The 13,245-nt window shown below is 47.7% G+C and overlaps 1 protein-coding gene across 3 annotated transcripts in view; it reads left to right on the forward strand.

Annotated features, from left to right (window-relative positions):
- LOC117206705 (LIM domain only protein 3-like) overlaps positions 1 to 13,245 on the forward strand; it is a 68,581-nt gene that overhangs the window by 13,848 nt on the left and 41,488 nt on the right. The window contains exons 1-2 of one of the 3 annotated variants that reach the window (XM_033446272.1): positions 9,078 to 9,629; positions 9,758 to 9,891. The exons of the other annotated variants lie outside the window; for them this stretch is intronic. The gene's annotated coding sequence lies outside the window, so the exon portion shown is untranslated. Of the gene's footprint in view, positions 1 to 9,077; positions 9,630 to 9,757; positions 9,892 to 13,245 lie in introns of those variants that run through there. 3 annotated transcript variants of the gene reach the window in all.

The raw sequence follows: 13,245 nt of genomic DNA on the forward strand, positions 1-13,245 counted from the left end.
ACCAGGGATCGCGGCTCGATTCTTTAATGCATTTTGCTTGCACCGCAAGCCAACCTGGCCGTTGGAACCAGCACGAAATATTGAAATATACGGAGCATTCGACAACACCGAGGAAACGTTTACAGCGGCTACGCGCTTATCGATTCGCCGTAATTGGATGATTAATAAAATTACCGGAGCGACACTGACACGGCAGAAGCGTCTGCTCGATTTCTCGCGGCAACGCGTTCCTGTGGAACGAAACGAGTTTGTCACGGAGAATCTTCGTTAACGGCGATCTTTCTTGTTTTTCTGTAGACGAACGGCTCTTTCACTCTGCATTTTTCTTTTTTTCGTTTGCATTTTGATCGGTCATCGAAACTCGTCAGCTTCGATAAACAAGATATACATATGTAGTCACTGGCGTATCGCACGATGCTTGACTAGCTAAGGTGATTTTTACAAAGCAAGAGTCAGCCCAGTCTTTTAATATCGTGCGGTCCTCTGTACAAACCAAGTGGGCGGTAGAAAATGAAATTTAATTGACAATTTCCGTAACGCATAGCCGGTTATCGTGTGTATCGTATACAAAGTGTCGGTGAATATTTTCATCAAAGGGATGATACGCTTTACAACGGCATTGGTAATTTTTCTCCTTGTTCGATGCACGTATCCTTTTTGAGAAGCAAGCAGCGGGTATATTAAGCGCGTATCGGTGTTGTTTTTATATTTCAAGCGTGTAATTTGGAATTACAGTTGCTCGATTCGATATTTCACAGATTCGGTCGGCGCAAACTCCTTTTTCGCGTTTCCGCTTCATCGCGGTGGGTGGCCATTTTCGCTATTGTATAGTACCGGTGGCTTCTACGAGAGGAATAATTATTTCTGCGTAAATGACGATAATCGGGCTATTATTACATTTACGGCATTACGATGGTACGATATTACAGTAGTACGTTATTAGAGTATTGGAGGATGAATATTAATCGGGCACGTACGAGTGGTGCTTGTAATTAAAGTAGACACGTCATTGGACGGAAAATTAAATTAAACGGCGAGATAACCGAGTAATTACGCGATGTCATTTCACCGAACAAAGCGAAATTTCTTTCGCTCGAGCCTTTCGCGCGTTGCACGATGATGCTTCACGTTGACGTTTCGCGAAATTTCGTCCACGTTGAAAAATCACCACTCCAAACCGTTTTTAAACGAAATCGTTTCCAACAGCTGAAACGAATTAAATCCCTAGCGAGACGCTCCTCCCCTGTCCCTCTGTAACACGGTTCCCCCTACCTTTTCCTCTTTCCCTTTTTCTCTGTCGACAAAGCGTTAACGAACGCTAATTCTTGTCGCAGGTGGATCGATCGAACGTCGATTTCTAAACAAATATTAAACGGCCAATTGGTGTTTTCCGCGTAGCCGCTCCCTTGTTATTATAATTATTGATTGGCTATCCCCATTTGGCTCGTGACGATAAATTAATGTTTCTGCGCGCAACAGTGCACACATACGTACGCACACGTGCAAACACAGTTAACATACGCAGAGTTGATTTCTAACGACGTTAAGTCGCATTTACCGATTGCCCATATTCCATCCTGCTCTGGTAACTGTCTTTCATCGTTCGCCTCGTTGGCTCACGTATGGTGCGCCGACGCAACGCTGGAAAACACCGTTTTTACCAATTACCCGGTCATAAATTTCGCGGGAACCGGCGGCCAATTATCCTGGAATTAGCGTCGCGCCGAGCGTCCTTGCAAACGGTCGCGCGTCTCTGTCTAAGCGGCGCGCATTCACCTCGCTAATTAGAAGAAAACCGAGTAATTACACCAGCGACCGAGCGACCCTTTTCCGAAATTTCGCCGCGAACATAACAGAGAGGGACTAGAGAGCGGAAGAGCGCGCGTGAAACGAAGAGGAAGGGGAAGAGAGAGAGAGAGAGAGAGAGAGAGAGAGAGAGAGAGAGAATAGAGAGTATAAAAGACGGAGCGAGAGACTCGCTGGTGCGGTTGCTAGTTTCTACTTTGAGCGTTGAAACGCGAGCGAACGATCAGGGAAACACTATTACCGCCGGTGCCTATATACGCGAGAACGTTTAATTAATCTTACGCGAAATCAGCGGGCTTTTATTGTCATGAATAGCCTCCGACCTGTATTTAAACTGGTTGATTTTCGAAGAGGTGGGCGGTGTTTAATGATTCCGCGTGCTCGCGACCACTGGCCAAGTAATTTCCCCGGTAATCGGAAATATGGAATCGGCCGTTTGATAAAAGACATTAGTAATGGTGCTGTCGATTCGCGATAAACTATTTATTACGTTCAACCGTGGCCGATACACGGGACGCGTTACACGCGTTTCATGGCCCAGACCGCATCAGGCTGTGGATTGCCAGGAGGTGCGCGTGAGTGAGCGAGTGCGACGAGCTTGTGTACAACGTATCAGCCTAGCGAGCGAAAGACCGAGCGCGCGAGCAGGTAACACAGCGAGCACGGCGTCGACTCTCAAAACCAATTTTCGGGATTTCATTTGGAAAACATAACATGCTTCGCACGCTGTTTATGGGTTCCATTAGGAACCTGTCAGCCGGTGATCCCGCGTTGCATTCTCATACCATAGGGAAGGAGGCAACATGCGATGCTGCAGCCGATATACCAATCGTAGGGTTCGATGCCATCTTCGGGGACTTCGGCTTATCGGATACACCGGTCTTGATCCACCGAATATCCGTTTGATATCAGCTTTGATATCGAACACGGGCACATTTTTTCCTCTGCCAGTTGATCGTCGCGATTTATTCATTTCGATTAGTCGCAATTTATATACGTGTACAACTGATTTTACTACGTAGTTATAATTTGATCGATCAACGTTATGCTTTCGGATAAAATTGATGGAATTATCTGAAAAGGCTGAGGCTCGATTTTGAAATCCTTAATATTCGTCGCATCGAGTTCGATTAGCGGTCTGATTTGTTCCCTGTCCAATCGAACGACGTTTCCCAATTAAGTTTACTCTAAATTGCGCGATCGTCGCGGTTGTTTTTCTTCCGCCGTCGTTCTCTGCGCCCGTCCTGATTGCTCTATGGAAAAATACATTTTGGTACAGCCTCCCGAGTCGCTTCCAACGTATTTTTCGTATCGAACAAGCGAATACCGATGACAAACGTTTGCCACGACGAGTTACTACGCGCGCGTGGACGATCTCTCTTTTTCTCTCTGTGTAATCCTCTCTCTCTTTCTCTCTCTCTCTCTCTCTCTCTCTCTCTTTCGCTTATGTGACACGAGGGCCGATCGGTCGAATCTATTCGTCGTTGCAACGTGCCGCGCTAACAAATCGATGGAATCCATTAAATTCACCGACACGCGGCGTGACGCTCGAATTATTCGTAGCTGCAGAGAAAATTAGCGATTATACCGCGGTACACTCGAAACGGTTTCCCCAGTGGCGAGAGTGCTATTGTTCGATCGGTTTGAAATCGAGGCTCGAAATTGTCGAAAAGGATATAAAGATGTTGATTTCGAGTCGGGATATAATGGATCTATGCGATAAGTCGGTGAAAACAGATTTATTCCTAAATATAATAGGACGGCTATTTTATAGAAGTATTGGCCTTGTTTTGTATTTCGTATAAAGAAAAAATAGGTAGATTTTTTTTACCGAATATTAAATAAAATCTACATTTAGAAAAACAAGGTAGAGACGATATAATAATTTCGTTGTACGATGATCTTTACTCGATTCTCTCAAACTCTGACTTCTCACCCTTAATCTTTCTATGAAAAACTTTCCCGCTTCTTAATAATTTCGCGTTCTTATCGATTTCACACGCCCGATACACATTTTGTATAGTCGTGCGTGGCCATAATATCCACGTGGTATGCTCTCGCACACGCATGCATGCGTTTCTCGGTCACCATCGTTCACACGGCTCCTCTCATTCCCATAATACGTATTAGATCGGTATATGATCGTAGCCCTTGGTTTCGCTAGACATCTCGATCCCACAACATCCGGAAAGTTAATTCCTTATGGTATTAATATAGAAAGTGCATCTCCGGTAATGAGATTGCGCTGCGCGAAGGGGATGATATAAGGGGTCGATTACAAGGCTCGTTCGTAATAACATACTGTACACTGAGCCGTGTATTTGCCGGAGGTAGGCATGACGCGTCGTATATACGTGGCAAATAACGTAAATAGAGAACTGTTCCGCGCGCGACGATAATTAATTCGTTGGCGGGGCTTGGTCGACCGGTGATCGCGTCGAATCGCAGGCTACCTACCATTGCCTCGTCGCGGGTGATCGATCTTTCAACGGGGATATTGTTGCGGATCGACGCGGAAACGCGTGATTCCGTTGGTTTAGAGACGGCTAAGCGAACTGCGCCGCGGTGCTCTGGCGCTGGCGAAAGATGAAAGTCGCAAGTCATGCGCCTAATTCGTTCGAAACGTTCTGTCTTCTCTAGTGCGCGCAAGCTGACCGCGACCACGGCGACGAAGGCAGATGGAAAAAGTATTAACGAAAGATTCGAGCGTGGAGGTTTGGTGCGGGCCAAGCCGCGGTGCCACTCGCTTCTTTTTCACCCGCCCTCTTCCCGCTTCTTTTTCTTTTTTCTTTTTGCGATATCGGTAGAGCGATCCATCGACGTGGCGATTCCCGTTCTTTTCAGGAAAAAGAGACGTGGCCGGTCGTACGGAAAGACCGAGATAATTACTTTCGGTTTTCGGGCGTACGCTTGAGCGAGCGCAAACGAAACAGGCGTATCTTGCGGTCGTGAATTTAATTAAATATTTTCGTGACCGAATGTCCGCCATCCGCCGTGATCATCTTGCCTTTTCCTTTTTTTTCTCTCTCTCTCCCTCCTAGACACCGGGCAATTTACTTTTTTAATGTCTGTAATGAATTAAACGTTTTCCCCCGTGATCTCCCTTTCTTTTCCGTCGTGTTCCCTTTTGCCAGCCGGTGTTACCAATCCCCGCCTCGTACGCCACCGTTTCCTCTCTTCTTTTCCCTCCTCGCTCTATTTTCCATCTCAATATTCCTCCATTGTCCATGCAGCTTTGCCTCGCCATCTTCTCAGTTTTTCCACACTCTGCGTATACCTCGTGTCTTGTACCATTTCATATACGGATGAAATTAGAGACAATGCGATTTTTCTACATGCATGTGTACTCGCTTACGGTGTCCAATTTCGTTCTCGAAACTCCCGGTAATTCGTACCTTCGTCGTTACAATTCATTCGCTAGCGACGAGAACGAACGTCACCGAGCCCGCTAGCCTCCTTAAACTTTTATCGTGGCCGGAGTTCGTCGAGCCGCGCGTTCGTGATCGCAACGCTATCCCTCTTCGCGCAGGTGCGCGCCGTGACGCGGTGTTCAAGGCGAGACCGTGTAAAAAGAGTCTCATCTCGCCCGAGGATATAGTATACTCGTAAAAACGTCGTGGATCGATGTAATCTATTTAATGTAGACACTTTCCAACGCCATATCGTTCCACGTTATATTCGAAAATTCGCCGACACACGGATCAATTTCGGTTCCCAATTAACATAAAGAAACGCGCGACACTGTGATTCCATTAGGTCGATCCTAAGATTCAATTTTATCCGCTCTTTTATTTCGCTTTTTTTTTCGACCTCGATAGCGTAAATTGGATTTGACGACACCGGACGCGAGCGACGTCGCAATACAGGGGCGGATTGCACGACAGTGCAAGCAGCCCCGTGCTCGCCACTGTGCGGGGAAGCCGGCCAATTACATTACTTAGACTAATGTTATTGATGTCGTGGCGCGGAGAGGATTGTTTTTACCGCGCTGTGGCCCGTACTGCCTCGTCGTTTCGACATTTCCGTATGCCAGTGTGTCTACTACCGTAGAAATCCTCTTCCTGTTCCACGCCTCGCACGAGCCAGTTGCTCGCGTAATAATCGATTTCCGTGTATCGTTTGACGTTGCCGCGATCGATTCTCGTTTTCGTCGAGAAAAAACCGATCCGCCGATACGTGATTTAATCACGGGCTCCTTCGATTACCTCCGCGCCATTCTCGGATAAAATACGATTACGCAAGGAGATCACAGGGTGGCGTGGCGCGCGATTGTTTAGAGGTTTCGAACGATTTTCGTGTTTCGAACGGGAGGCACGATCGTATCCCATCGGATAGATTGGCTAGTAACGGCAAGGAGTGGATTTTTCGTCGTCCCGCCGGAGGAAGGGATTCTGAATGAGAAGTAGGAGCTGAATCCGAAGCAGAAATAGGGGGCGGAAGGGGATTGCGAGGAGGACAGCGACATGCGTGTTTCCTTTTCCTTTCCTCGGAATCTAATTTCGTCGAATGTCATCCTCGAGACTCGAGAGAGTGCAGCGATCTGCATTCGAGGTTGAATCGTCCGATAGCAATTTCCAAGTGAGGGGGAGAGAAGCTGTCGCACGCGGCTGAAAGAGAGAAACACACCGACCGAGTGGGGAACGGAGGGGTTGGAGGGGTACGGAAGAGTTGGTTGCGGGGAGGGGTTGAATCCTGCGGGAGGATACGCTGTCCGTTCCCGGGGAAGTCTCGTCGAAGTATCGAGACCTGTATCATGGCGGCTATAATACATTTTTTATCTGATCGAGGGGATCTTCTTTATGGAGGGTGCTCCGTGCACGCTTCTCCGTCGCTCTCTGTATCGGCGCATATGTACACGCGCGCCACCATTTACCCTGTGCCGCTTTTCGAATAGCTCGGTCGCTTCGTATCCTGTGTTCGTGTTTCTACTTTTTCGCGCAGACACCGTCGCTCCCTGGAAACGGCTACATAGGGAAACGCAGCCAGGTTCGTGCACTTCCACCGTAGCCTATATTTGCTACTTTCTTGCGCGACAATTAACGCGCGGCGATTTTCTCGCGGAGGAATTTGCTCGACGAAGTCGCTCGATATATAGTCGCCATCGGTGATCTTAACTCCGATTAAGTCATCTAACGTGACTAATTTGTGGATTCCTAGGAATTTCAGACCGTGCACCCCTGCCGCCTCTGCCCCTCTCCCTTCCCGATCATTCCTTGGAAATCGTTAAAATTTACGACAGCGATCTGTTCGTGAAATAAAACAACGGCAATAGAGATCGAAATCGAAAGAGGCGCAAGAAAGGGTGGTCCCTGAGTGTCTGGGTTGAAGGCTGGATGTTGAGACAGAGGTATAGGCAAAGGCAAAGGTAGAAGAGGGAGCAAAGGAGCAGGGTAGCAGGGACTGAAGCAGAGCCAAAGACGGATGGTAGCGGCGGCGATGGTGGGGTGGCAAGGAGAGCTCCCTATCATGTGGGGAAGAGGGAGGGCGGTATAGGGGATTGAAAAGCAATTTCCCCGCGAGGGACGCGCGGTGTGTGGTCCGAGCTTTATATTAATGATCCAGATATATTATCGGACGTGACCGAAATTGCTGTCAAAAAACTCGGATATTGGATCGAGAGGAGATTGCGAGAAGGTCGCTCTTCTCCGGTTGCGCGCTTCTACCTACATACACACACACGCACGCACACATACACACACATACTTATGTGTATATATACATACACATATATTTATATATATTTGTATATATGTGTACATGTATGCCGATCGGTCACTGCTGAAAGTCGTTCTAAAACGGGCACTCGTTTCGAGGATATTTTGGTTTTCCGATTCGGTGTTTGTCTGCCGATCGAGCAAAACGAGGGCACGCACTTCGCGCGAAGCGACGAGTCCATTGAAATACTCGAACGAACGCCTAACGTTTCCTATGACCTTCGTCGTAAACTATCGGCGACGACTTCCAACGTTTCTATATCGCATTTCATGCACGATTCTCGTTCGCGTTTCCCCGTTGCAGCCACGTCTATTATTCTCGCCCATCACGAGATAATGCGTCCTGTCGTTCGCCGGAGGTTGGACAGATCAATTTTGTCCGCGGATTTCCCCGTTTCGAATCCGTGTCGCCTAAAGCGTTTCGCGTTCATTCCAGTCCCCTTCCGATAACACGCGAAACACGCTTGTTCATTTTCTGCCGGCCGGTTCAAGGAGACGATATCGAGCTACGACGAGAGAAGGAGGAGACGGGTTTTACAGAAATTGGAACGCGTAGATTATCGCTGGTCTCGCGCAAAGTGGACCACGCGATCGTGAATTAGACTATCTTCCAAGCGGAATATTTATAAGACGACGAGGCGATGGCGATCACATCACCGACGTACAAGTCACCGGTTTTCAGGAGGTAGAAACACGTCTGTGCGAGTGTGTATGCGGGTGCGTTAAATAGTGGATCCTGTCGCGTTATGTACATACGCGAAACATGTTTTATGCAGACGCGAGATAAGCGATTAAACTGCAACCCAGCCGTACCGGTTTCGAAATGATAAGCCCGGCTAATGAACGCACTTTTTGCCCGCTGCAATCCCTCCGGCGTGGCGTGCCTATGCTCGGTATCGAGCATCGCGTTGACGGCTCGTCTAACACGTGTTCGCGTACGATCGATCTGGTGGAAGCAAAATTTGTCTCGTTACTCGCAATAGCGTTCCATCGATGATTTACTCCATCATTTTCTAGAAGGATTTCTCCATCTCTCTCTCTCTCCCTCTCTCTATCTCTCTCTAGACTCGTACCTCGATCTCGATCGATTCAAAAAAAAAAAAAAAAAAGAGAGAGAGCAGAGATTGGCTATTTAAATGCGATCGCATCAACGTGGACGCGCGTCTAATACGTCGATGGAAATCGACGCTGGTTTTTCTGTTAAGATGCCGCTAGCACGAGGTCACGTTCCGACTCGAAAGACCAATTTCCGCTGACTTCTATTTACATAGTTAGGTATACGGGTTGGATAATACGGCCCTGTCGAGTTGGTCGTTTGGTCGAGGGATAGCGAGAGGGGCTAGCTGTCCACTGGTAGAAGGATAGCTTGGCAGGAAGCGGGTCGAGGAGGGTATTACCGTAATACCCACAGTGTTTCCAGGACGGTGGGTAGGCGTAACTGAATTTCCATATCTCGGCGATTGTAATGCGCATTTAGCGGTGAACGACGACGACGACGACGACGACGACGATAGATCGAATTAGCGTTTCACCCCGGTTCCTTTTTCCCATGTTTACGCTTATACTTTCTAATTTCGTGAACCGACTTCCTTTCCCTTCCAACGAGCTCCTCGCATCGTAGAAGGAGCTTCTCGACTATATACCCGGCGACAAGGTTTTATCGGCGTCGGAAGCACGACGAACCTCCGTGATTTCGTATCCTTCCGCCTTTGATCGATCAACGGACCACATCGGGCCGAAAGGTCAAGCTCACAACGAGAGAATTGCGCCTCGGCTATAAATCCACGCGGCTGTTCGAACCTGTATTTACATGCGCGAGTAGCGACGTTTGATTGGCCGTGACGTCGTCGCTTGAAAGTGGCTTGCCAGCCCCTTGATTGGATTCTATCCTGGACACAATGAACTGTACATCGTACGATCCAACGTAATCGAACCAGGACGTCGGCACTGTGAGAGGTTGCCAAGGGGAAGAACGAGAAAGGGATACCAGCGGGATTATTACGGAGCATTGTACAAAACCGTGCGAAGATTCGCCTAACTCTTGATTGATTCTCTGTCTCTCTTACTCGCGAGTCAGCTCGCAACGGCGCCTCGATTAATTTGCGACAAGTACCAGAACGTTTTGTATATTTATTCGTACACTATTGATGTTTCGTTGTTTGTACGACCGCGTGTTTGTTAATAATTGTTTTGTCGATTATTCGCCGGCAGAACGCTTTTCAATATTTATCTTTCAGTGGCACCACGGTGTACACTGGTGAAACGGAGGAAAGTAAAAAATAACGTCAGCCTAGGATTCGAACTAGGCTGATAGACTACATAGAAGCGAGGAAAATCAAAGGAACGATCGTATATTGGTCACGTTCCGAGGGTGTGCTTGCTCATAGTAGTTTGATACTGATTGACGCTTGTTCGCGTGCGGAGGGATTAGCGATCCGACTCGTGCCGGGCAACCGCGTCTGCGCGCTGATTTCCTGCCTCACCGCGGCCAACTCGATTCGCTCATCGAGTATACTCCGTGAAATTCGCCATGACTCGAAGATTTCTGCTCTTTGGTCCCGTTTCACTAAAATATTCCCTCCTCTGACTCAACCATGTAAAAACTCCACGGTCGGGAAGCTTTTTCTGAATCGAAACCACGGTCAATGGGACACAGTCATGGGAACAATCGTATCGTTTAATCGCGTGGCAATTTCAATCTCGACTTCAATCTCTTTTTCCAATTAATCCGTGTCTGGCGTGACGAGCGGACAGACGGTGTTCGATCGTGTCGGTTTTACGCGAAAAAAAAAAGGTTCAAATTTGGCCGAGGAAGTCGATCTCCTTCCAGTGACACACCACTGCGGAGATATATCTATATATATCTATATCTATATATATATATATATAGTTCTCGTTTAGGTCTCGTGGGAATCAGGCACGAACGGAGTATCGTGTCGAGACGAGGATGCGAGCCATAGTCACGTCGAGGAATCAACGCGTGCTCGTAGTCGCGTGGTGCAGGGGAGAGGGGTGGAGATACAGTGAAGGGTAGTAAACGTAGAATTCGAGGGGTGTAGCGGTTTGGAAAATGTCGCAGAATCGCTTAAGAAATACGTAAAGCGAGAGACAAACAGCGTTTAATGTGGGGTAAGAAAATAGGAAGGAAAGGAAGAGTAAGACGATCGTAAGGGTCGCTGGCAGCGTGAACGAGGAACTATGGCGATTCGAAGAGCGGGGGCGGTGAAGGGATTTGTGGAACTCGAAGGGGCTCGGGGATCAGTAGGTTGGTTCGAGGGCTTGGTAGGAAGGGGTGACTGTACTTAGTTAGCGGACAATGCGGCCCCTAATGAACAGCCAGGGGCGGCCGGCAGAGCAGCCACTGGAGCACGCCATCTAGTCTGAGACAGACAGATTACGTTGCGTAGCGTTATACCGCGTTATCCTCCCCCGGCTGTTGCATTCGAGGTTCGCATTGCGTGGCAATTTCGATTACGGCCGACCGTTTCGTCGTTTACGACTCGAGTAAACCGTATCGACGTTCCTAAGTATCGTTCGGCCTCCTAAAGCGTGAAAACGTTCGCCGGGTACTCCGTCTGGCGATGGATGGACGCATCTTGGATAGGACTAGCCGAGCGTACGCGTGCATCTACTTACGCGAATACGCGCAACGATTATCATACAGGTTGAATTAAGTCGAGTCAGGTCTTGATCGTCGACTGTCAACGAAGAGGAGAATAGACCGTCCTGATTTTCAACTCTTCGGATTTCAGCGGGTTTGCAGCGTCTTTTAAAGGTCGATAGGATGAAAGGGAAGCGCGAAGCTGTCCCGTAGTCGCGTAACACGGTTAACGCGATGAAAATAGATTTCGGGCGGCTTGTAAATTAATCGTAACTTGCTCGTGGGTAACTTTTGCTAACATAGTTGAAAGTTGAGGTTAACGAGAGGCGTGTTGCCGCGCGGGACGAGTAACCAGCAAATTCGCGTGGAACACAGCGCGCGGATTTAAACATCTTCGCGGAATCGTAGTCGGTCTATAAAAAGAAAAAAAAGAGCGCGAAAAGTACAGTTAAAAAGAAACGAAAAATTCGCTGAACGGGGGAAATAAAAAAGGCGAGCACAGCGAAGCATCTCGGTGACTTTACGACGCCGATGTAACGGTGTGTAACGATGCACTAAACGCGCGTGCATTTAAAACTTTAACATTGCAAAAACCGGTGTAAAACGTCGACATCTCGCCGACGTCGGTAGATAACGGTTGGAAAGAGCGATGCGCGTCAGCAGTCTCGAGAAAGAGATTAAAGAAGAGAGAAGAAACAGAGGAAAAGAATGTATAATCGAGGTAATACAACGAACGGCGTGGCGTGTTCGCCGCAATGGAAGAAACGAGCCGCGTTACGGCACGATTGAGATCCACTGGCTGCTGCGGCGGTTGTAATTGGATTCAATTGTCCCGCGTTAAATCAGTGACTGCACTCTCCTGCCAGTTCTCCATTCTGCGTCTATCCATCCGCTACTCCTACGACACAGCTCATTGAAACGAGTCGGCTACAGCGCGCTCGGAAAACCGAGTCCTTCACGACGTTCGCGGAAGCTTGAAAAGAGCTTCCGCCGCCAGTTCCGCCGTTGTATAGAAAAACACCGATTATTCGCGTAAATCTTTGTCTCGGCCGCGAGCCACGGACGTTCCGATTCACGCGTCAGTTTGTTTTTTCAATTAAAAAAATCGTCCGTTTATTTGCTGTTCCTAGCACGCGTTTCAATCGTTCCAGTTGCACTCGTCCGACTCGTTAAAAGCGTACAATGAGATAGGACCGGCCTTTGTAAAAAGTTCTCTTTTAATCGTTGATTCGTGTGAAATGTTGCTCTTATATCTCGGATTCGAAATCAAAATGATACGAAATTAAATATTTGAAATTGCAGGCATCGAACGTGTTCCTTCAATTATATCTGTAGACATGTTCGGTTCAAGATCGAAGAACACGGAACGCTTTGAAATATTCGATGAAGCATTAAAAGTTGTCCTATCGCAGGTCGATCGATGCCATTTGTAATTACATTCCTCGGTGAATCGGCGAACGGAGAAGTAGCAGGGGGTGGATTGCGCGCGAAGCTTTTTGATTTTTCATTGCGTCGAACGGAACGGCCACTTATCGATTGGTCTTTGCTCCCATACTCGCGTATCGATAACAAGCTAAGCGGTAATTTTGCTAATGGCATTGCCGCGTCCTTTATATTCTACGCCATTTGCATCTTCCGTCCTTCTCGTCATTCCTCCTTCTGGTCACTGCACTTCCGGAAACATGTTTCGCGCTACGTGCGTGGCTTTCGTATAACATACCTTGCGCGTATTAAGGTGGCTCCCCGCTGATCGAATATCTTCATTTTCTTCGTGAACACTATTCCTGGGCATTTAGTGAATTTTTATGGCCGTTTCTCGCTCCTCTCAGCAAACGCTGATTTTAAAGGATCTCGAACCCTAACGAACACAGTGGAGTTCGAAGACTTTAGATTTCCGAGTACCTTACGTATTCCAAGGATAAGAAGGGAGAGAAATAGGCAGTGCGGGTGAGATGAAACAGGTAGAGTCAATCGTTTTTTGTTTCTTAAATTAATACGCAAGTTGTGCAAATATAGTCATGTTTGGTATCGCTTTTACCGTGCGAATCTCAATAATTTAATTAATGCTGTCTATATAGCGATATAATACAAAATATGAAAAAATGATATTTTTCTTATTATGAT

This window comes from Bombus bifarius, unplaced genomic scaffold (genome assembly GCF_011952205.1).
Source record: "Bombus bifarius isolate JDL3187 unplaced genomic scaffold, Bbif_JDL3187 scf7180000008008, whole genome shotgun sequence".
Classification (NCBI taxonomy): domain Eukaryota; kingdom Metazoa; phylum Arthropoda; class Insecta; order Hymenoptera; family Apidae; genus Bombus; species Bombus bifarius.